Below are 9,301 nucleotides of genomic sequence, written 5' to 3'. Positions count from 1 at the left end.
ATCAGCAGCCAATTGGAGGAGGAGCTGCAGGCAGTGGAAACCTTACAGTACCCCCCCCCCTCAAGGATCGCCCCCAGGCGACCGGAGACGCTTCTCGGGGTGGTTACGGAAGAAAGTCGTAATGAGGCTGGGGTCCAGGATAAAGAACCGAGGGATCCATGATCGTTCTTCAGGGCCGTAACCCTCCCAGTCAACCAGATACTGGAACCCACGTCCTCGGCGTCGTACGTCGAGGATGGTTCGGACACTAAAAGCAGAATGATTGTCGATTAGTCAGGCGGGTGGAGGGAGGTCGGCAGGAGGGCACAAAGGACTGACGGCCACCGGCTTAACCTGGGAGACGTGAAAGGTGGGATGGACCTTCATAGAACGAGGGAGACGAAGACGTACAGCAGAGAGATTTATGATGGCAACGATGGGAAAAGGGACAATGAACCGGGGCGCCATCTTCCTGGGTGTGTCCTTGAGATGGATATCCTTAGTGGAGAGCCATACCTCCTGGCCCACCTGGTACGAAGGAGCTGGTGTACGGTGGCGATCAGCAAATCGCTTAGTTTGAGCAGAGGCTCGAGTCAGGGCTGCTTTAGCCTGTCGCCAGACACGTCGACATCGGCGAAAGTGGTGTTGTACCGACGGGACAGAGATGTCGGTCTCCTGGCTGGGGAACAAGGGAGGGGTATAGCCAAGGGAGGCCTCAAAAGGGGACATACCTGTGGCGGATGACTTGTGGGAGTTGTGAGCATACTCCACCCACACTAGTTGCTGGCTCCAGGCTGAGGGGTTCTTCTCGGCGACACAACGGAGAGTGGTCTCAAGGTCTTGATTACAACGCTCAGCCTGGCCATTGGATTGCGGATGGTGGCCCGAGGTGAGACTGGAGGTGGCCCCTAATGTTTTGCAGAAAGCCTGCCAGACTTGGGAGACGAATTGAGGACCACGGTCCGAGACCACATCGGAGGGAATCCCATGAATCCGGAAGACATGCTGGATAAGTAGTTGGGCGGTGTCGAACGCAGATGGGAGCTTAGGCAGGGGAACAAAATGAGCCGCTTTCGAGAACCTGTCAACAATAGTCAAGATGGTGGTGTTACCTTCACTGGGAGGTAAACCCGTGACAAAGTCCACAGAGATGTGCGACCAAGGACGACTAGGAATAGGCAGAGGTTGCAGCAGACCAGCCGGTGGTTGATTACTAGTCTTATTGCGAGCACAGGTGGGACAGGCGGCTACAAACTCCTTCACATCGGCGATGAGGGTGGGCCACCAGAAATGACTCCTTGTGAGAGAGAGCATACGAGACGAACCAGGATGACAGGAAAACTTGTGAGTGTGTTTCCAGTGCAGTACCTTGGCCCTCATACTAGAGGGGACGAAGAGGGTCTTAGGGGGTCCGGTGCCAGGATCAGGGTCATTACGTTGAGCCTCCTGTATCTCCCTCTCGATGTCCCATGTAAGGGCCCCCACCACACAGACTGGGGGAAGGATGCTTTCTTCAGTCTCTGTACAGTCTGGGGGAGAGAATTGTCGGGAAAGAGCGGCTGGTTTAACGTTCTTAGAACCGGGCCTGAAGGTCAAGATGTAGTTAAAACGGTTGAAGAACAGAGACCAGCGTGCTTGTCTCGGAGTTAACCTCTTGGCATCCCTGAGATATGTGAGGTTCTTGTGATCAGTCCATATTAGAAAGGGGGTTACCGTGCCTTCCAACCAGTGACGCCACTCTTCTAATGCCAACTTGATGGCCAGTAACTCTCGATTGCCCACATCATAGTTCCTCTCTGCAGGAGATAAACGTTTAGAGAAGAATGCACATGGGTGTCTCTTGGTCCTTGTAGTTCGCTGACCCTCTTTTGTAGGCGTAGATCTCACCTGGTGACGTGAACCCGGAAGTGGAGTGATTGTGGGAAGTGTAGTCTCTCTCTCTTCTCCGCTCCCGGAAGCGTTCGTCAATCGCGATTGCTAGCTCGATCAGTTCGTCAAAACCCTCCGGCTCGTCTCTTGTGGCGATCTGATCCTTTAAGGGGTCAGAAAGAGAATTTAGGAATGTACCTTGTAGTGCTGTGTCGGGCCACCCAGTTTGTGCAGCGATGATGCGGAACTCGAGGGCGTATTCCGCCACAGGTCGCCGGCCCTGACGTAACCCCAGGAGTCGTTTTACGGCGTTGGGCTTCTGCAACGGACGGTCAAAAATTCGGCGAAACTCTTTCAACAAGGTATCAAAAGAAACAAAGTCCAAATCATGAAATTGAAAAAAAGAATTAATCCACCGAAGCGCTTCACCTCTCAGCTGGTTGGTAAAATAAGTTATCTTTGCAATGTCGGTAGAATATAACTGAGGTGCTCCTTTGAAGGCCAGTTTGATTTGTAGCAAGAATCCTCCACACAGATTAGGGTCTCCGGAGAAATATTCTGATGGTTTTGTGATTACCTGTTGAATTGAGACCGGGTCCTTGGATTCTGCTTGGGGCTCGGACTTAGTAGCAGAAACTGGAGAAGGTGAAGAAGGCAAGAGTCTTTGATTAAGAGTGAAAACCATACCTCCCAGCTCTCTCATGTTGGTCTGTGTTTCCTGTTGTTGTTCTAGAACTTGTTGGAGCAGCTTATTGATGCGTTCCATCTCAGATGAAGAGGTGGCTTGTACATCTCTGGTCTCGTTCTGGGCCTTGTTTGGCTGGAGCATTTCTGTCAAGACTCGAGGAACCCAGATGGAGCGAAACCAGAAAAGACAAGACTTGATTAGAAAAAGTAGTGATATTTATTATTTACAGTGTCTATTTACAGTGAGTCATCTCTTGGAGATCCTGGGGAAAAAGAGTTGAATCAGTGGAATCCAATTCTAATTTTTAGTAATCTTGTTTTGTCCTTCTTTACAGATGGTGAAGCAGGAGTTTAACGTGGATGTGAGTCACCAGAGATGGTCCAAAGGAAGGCGGACAAGGCAGGGAGGACTGACGTGTGGCTGGAAGGCGAGGCACGGAGAACATGAACCAGAACCACGGGAATCTGCATCCAAACAGGAGCCAAGGAAACAGGAGGACTGTAGGCACAGAAACGAAGGTAAGTATTTCTCATATAATCTTAATTTAACTGGCCAAAAGCATAAATACCAAATAGGGTACAATGCTCCAGCGGTGAGTCAAACTGGACTGCAGCCTTAAATAGTAGCAGGAGCTCGTCAGATGGATGGCTGCCAGCTGGTGGTAATCAGCAGCCAATTGGAGGAGGAGCTGCAGGCAGTGGAAACCTTACAATGGGATTTAACAGAATGTATTGAAGGAGTCATGATGAGAGCTGGAATTATCTCACAGTAAGTGCCCTGCAGTTTAAGATATAGTCTTAGTGTTAAATTAAAGAAATGCAGATTAAAATTGGTAAATTTATGTTTTCAAAAGAAATTTTCATTTTAACAGTGCCTGTCCCTTTAAAAACTTACTGGTTAAACAAAGATTATCTTTGAGGATTATTTAAATGATGTGATTTACATATCTAAAACAACATTAACCCTTCACAGGTCTCTGGAGCAGTGCTGAACTAAAATGACTACTGTGAATGCTTTTTAGGCTGTACTCTACCCCCCCCCCCCCCCCCATGTTTTTCTCTCTACAGGAGATGCCAGAAGGAGAATTGAGAACCTAAAACTGTAAACTGGGCAGATGGGACAACCAGTGAGGTATCAGTGTTATGGATGACTGAATACAAGTAAATATTGATAATCAGGAAAGACACAATTCATGATTTTAAGTAAAGACTTGATTTTTCTATAATGAGATGAGCTAAATTACAGAGGTTGTTTTGGATGATAAATTAAGCTGGAATATTGTATATAATATAAGGAGCAAAAACCTTGCTAGATATTTGACTTCTATATCACTTAAAATGTTCAGTGACAGAGTTACAAGAAGATTAAACCAAATCCATAGATGTTTTTTTTCTCAGGTAAGATTTTTACAAGTGCTAACATAGTTGGAATACACTATTTTTTACTTCTTTTTCACTATTTTTACTTATTTTTATTATTCTTTAACAGATACTAACAGAAAATATATAATAATGAATCCTAACAACTACTAACATGATTTAAGACATAGCGTTTTAGAGTGATGTTGTATAACACTTATAATGACTTGTGAAATTTGGTGCATGAAGAAAAACTGTAAGTGTTGCTGATAAAATCCTAAATATGATGACTCAATTCAGGAAAAACTTGACAGGAATAGATGATGGGTGGAAGGATGGACTCTGTCTGGCTGGTTGCCAGCAGGGTGATTGTGCTGTTTGTGTTTGTGTCCCTTATTACCTGTTTCAAGTTATCTAAGATGAAAAAGATCCAGGAAAGGTGAACGCAGGGGTCACCTGTGTGAGTTTGTGATCAATGTTCCCAGAGTGGGGTCAGATGAGTATGAACTGCAATATGAACCACTGACTTCAATCAATCAATCAATCAATCAATCAATCAATCAATCACCTTTATTTTACCAGGTAGAGCCCGTTGAGATCGAGATCTCTTTCACAAGGGTGACCTGGTCAAGTGGTCATCAGCACACATCACAGGGTAATTGACAATAAGCATTTGCATTTATCAAAAGAAAAAAGAAACTACTATCCATCCATCCATCCATTATCTTTACCCGCTTATTCCATTTTGGGTCACGGGGGTCGCTGGTGCCCATGTCCAGCAATCACTGTGCGAGGGGCGGGGGACACCCTGGACGGGTCGCAAGTCCATCGTAGGGCCACATAGAGACAAACAACCATTCACTCTCTCACTCACACCTAGGGACAATTTAGAGTTACCAATCAGCCTAACATGCATGTTTTTGGTCTGTTGGAGGAAACCGGAGTACCCGGAGAAAACCCACGCATGCACGGAGAAAACATGCAAACTCCACCCAGAAAGGCCCCTGGACCAGGGTTTGAACCAGGGACCTGCTCGCTGAGAGGCAGCAGCTCTACCAGTTGCGCCACCGTGCTGTCGAAACTACTATCACGATAAATAAATGTTAACAGTTTGAAACCATCAGGATAAGACAGACTTCTGTAGACATTAAATGTAGAACAGACATCAGGTTAAGTAGACAGAGTTAAAAGTCAACAAAGACATGTATATTTGATAAGTAGTGTTTTAGAAACATCTGCAATGGTCCAGATTTTTGATAACATTATCTGATACGGTTGACATGAAGGATCTAGGCGAGATGAGTGTTGATAGTTTCAAATGTGTTTGTAAGTTGTTCCAGGCTGAGGGGACGGCAAAGCTGAATGCTCTTTTTCCTAGTTCAGTTCTGACCAGAGGAACTGACAGGAGGATTAGGTCATTAGAGCACAGGGAGTAATGATTGTGTGATGTTTGTATTAGGGAGGTAAGGTATGACGGGACTAGGTTTAGAAGGGTCTTATAGATGAAGGATATCCAGTGAGTGTATCTGCGAGCGCTGAGAGAAGACCAGCTAGACTTGACGTAAAGTTCACAGTGATGAGTGCGATAACTGGAATCAGTAATGAATCGAAGGGCACCGTGATAAACTGAGTCTAAGGACTGTAGGTATTTTGATGCAGCACTCATGTACAGCACGTCACCATAATCTAATATCGGCATGAAAGTTGCAGCTACTAATGTTCTCCTGGCTTTACATGAGAAGCAGGATTTATTTCTGAAGTAGAAGCCTAGCTTCAGTTTGAGTTTAGTGACCATTTTGGAGATGTGGATTTTAAATGACAGTTTATTGTCAATGTTGAAACCTAGATATTTGTAGGTGGGGACCATTTCTATTTGTTTTCCCTCTTGGGTTTCAATTTGAGGTGGGTTCTCTGGTTGCTGCTTTCTGTTGGATAAAACCATAATCTTGCTTTTGTCAGCATTTAGGACCAGTCTAAGTTTTTGCAGACGTGACTGGATAATATTAAAAGTGTCTTGAAGAGAGGTGAAGGCTTGGCTGAGGGAGGATGAACAGCAATAAATGATAGTGTCATCTGCATAATAATGGTGGGAGGCGTTAGATCACTGCATAGATCGTTGATATATAAGGAGAAAAGAATGGGACCCAAGACAGAACCCTGTGGCACCCCTTTCACAACATCTAGGAATGTAGAGGAGGATCTGGCTACATGGACAGACTGTGTTCTGTCAGTTAGATAGTTGGTGAACCAGGAGACTGCTAGTTTTGATAGACCAGAGTGTTTCAGGATGTTAGTCAATAGTCTGTGATCAACTGTATCAAATGCCTTGGATAGGTCTATAAATAGGGCAACACAGTATTGTTTGCAGTCCAGGGCATGTATGATGTCATTTAATACTTTGAGAACTGTAGTTATGGTACTGTGCTGTTTTCTGAATCCTGACTGGAATTGTGATAAAATATTATTTGATTGTAGAAAAACAGTTAGCTGATCACAGACAAGTGATCAAGACTTACCCAGAATGAATGATAATTGATAATTATATATTGATAATAGGACAGCACGGTGGCGCAACTGGTAGATCTGCTGCCTCTCAGCGAGCAGGTCCCTGGTTCAAACCCCGGTCCAGGGGCCTTTCTGGGTGGAGTTTGCATGTTCTCTCCGTGCATGCATGGGTTTTCTCCGGGTACTCCGGTTTCATCTCACAGACCAAAAACATGCATGTTAGGCTGATTGGTAACTCTAAAATTGTTCCTAGGTGTGAGTGAGAGAGTGAATGGTTGTTTGTCTCGTTTGTCTCTATGTGGCCCTGTGATGGACTGGAGACCCGTCCAGGGTGTACCCCGCCCCTCGCACAGTGATTGCTGGACATGGGCACCAGCGACCCCCGTGACCCAAAATGGAATAAGCGGGTAAAGAAAATGGATGGATGGATATTGATAATGAAAATTATAGAAATTTAGATAGATGATTGATGGAGTTTTGTGATTTTTGTGGGAGAAGGATGTTTGTTTTTTTTTCCTGATAATGCAGCTTCAAACGAGTCGCTGACGAAGAGGTTGCGAGTCCAATGACAGGGGTTTGAAGGATGGAGGCCGGACAGATGTCCGAGGAAATGCCCCTGATGAAGGGGAATGGAGTGGCGTGCCAGGGAGATAAAGTCACCGGTTCTACTCCCTGGGCTGAGAACATCACGCGTCAAATGAGGGTGTTATCATGAATGAGGGTTCTTTAAGGTTCATACTGACAGTTTATTAACATCAAATTGACATCACTTATCATTATTAACATCCAATTAACGTTACCAGCACAGTAAAGGGTTTTCTATTTTCTGATTTTACTTTAAAACATATAGATGAGGAACGTCTTTAAAATATATCTTTAGCCAATCAAACACTTTGAAACTGTGAACTTACTGATTTTATTAAGCTATGAGTTAATAAATGATTAATGATAGACTAGAGTTTTGGGATTTTTACGTATACTGAAATGATTATAGAACACTGTTTTGACATGACAAATATTTATAGGTTGTGTTTACAATGCTAATCAATTAATGATGTGATTATATGTGAAGCTAAGTTCTGGGTAAATTTTTAACAATTATGTACAGATGTGTACTAGGGGCTGAACGAGTATATCATTTTAAAACTCGACATTAACATAATAAAACCCGAGTAGAACTCGAGTATTTGATGACGTCATAGATCTCAAGATACAAAAATAAATAAATAAATAAAACCGCAAAAGGTAATTATTTACAAAAAAAAGACCAACAAAATATTAGGAGCATATATTATGCTCCTACCAGTTATCATACTGCAAATAAGTCACAGGAAAAACTAAACTATTAGTTATTATTATTAAACTGCAAACGTGAAGAAAGAGAAACTTAAACCGAAACTGGTTCTGGTTCGGTGGATTGGACCCGGTGTTACACCATACTCTGTGACCTGCAACAGTGCAACACTGCCCCCTACGGTCATACGGTGGTCACATAATATGACGTCACTACGGATACTCGACGTTACATTTTTAACCTCGATAGAGGTCCTAGCAATCGATGTGTAGATTACTCGAGTACTCTGTTAATGCCCTAATGTGTACTTTAGAATTATGGTTAATTTGATTTTTGAACTCAGCATTAATTGGGTGACAGGTCTTCTCCAACTACTTTGTGAGATGATGATTGATGGACTGACTAATTATGGGATGGGTTTAATATTAACGTTTACAGTTTATTAACAGTATTATGGAGCGTTATGATGTTTTTTTCCTTAAAATTAACGTGGTTGAACAAGATACTTATGCATGGTACTTAGCCAAATATTACCTTTTAATGATTACTTGATGATTTGTTTATTTAATTAATATTTTGTGTGAGTTTTTAATGTGTTTTTTTGCAAATAGTTTTAGGGGCTGATCATGATAAAACAATGCCACTAGATGGTGCAATTGTGATGATAGATTTAATTATTAACATTGTTTTCTATGAAATATATATATTTTTTTACAGCTGGGCCATTGACGAGAGACCAGAGGATTTTGATAAATACATATGAGGTTTTATAATATAGATTTTCCAAGGGGGTGAACTTATGACACTTTTCAATCTAAATTGATGTTAAATTAAAGGGTGGTGAAATGGGTAAATTGATTTGTTGGTTAATTGGGAATGTTTTTATATTAGAACACCAGAGAGAGTTGAGGTGTTCTGTTATTTACATACAACATGCACATTAAAACACGTTAAATATTTATATTAGATTTTTTTATTCACACAAACACATTTTTTCTGCTGTGAGAGGCTAAAAATAATGGCAGCGGTCTGTGCAATTAATTGGATATTATATGACTAAAAGGGGAGGGGGCACAGAGTTTTTCTTTTCTTTTTTTTTTTCTTTTTCAGATGGACACAATGGACCAGGCCTGCCTTTGGAGTCAAAAAGGAAGATCAGGTTCTACAACTGATTAACATTTAGATAAGAACGCTTTCTTGCATTAGGACGCCTCCTGAAATTATTAAATCATATTTAGAGAACTGACTTAGACCAATGTTAGAAATTTCCATTATGTCATTGCACCACACCAGGGGGATGCTGAATTCCTAGGCAGATGTCCAGATGCTGGGTCAGGCGACCTGAGGCTGACATGCTAACCGTCAGCACTGACATCTTATTTGACCTGAGGCTGCCAGGTCGCACGCTGTAGCCTGTAGGCATCTCCGGCCAACATATAAGGAGTATCCAAGAAAGTTCAATCTGGTCCTCTGGACATTCAAAAAAACAAAAAACAAAACAAAGCAAAAAAAAAAATAAAAAATGTAGAAACGTTTCGTCTCTCATCCAAGAGACTTCCTCAGTCTGAGCTGCTGTTTTCAGCTCAGTCTCTTAAATAGCACCTTCTC

Source organism: Nematolebias whitei, chromosome 11, assembly GCF_014905685.2.
Source record: "Nematolebias whitei isolate Nwh7 chromosome 11, NemWhi1, whole genome shotgun sequence".
Lineage (NCBI taxonomy): Eukaryota > Metazoa > Chordata > Actinopteri > Cyprinodontiformes > Rivulidae > Nematolebias > Nematolebias whitei.
The sequence above is the reverse complement of the archived record's forward strand: the minus strand, read 5'-3'. Positions refer to the sequence as shown.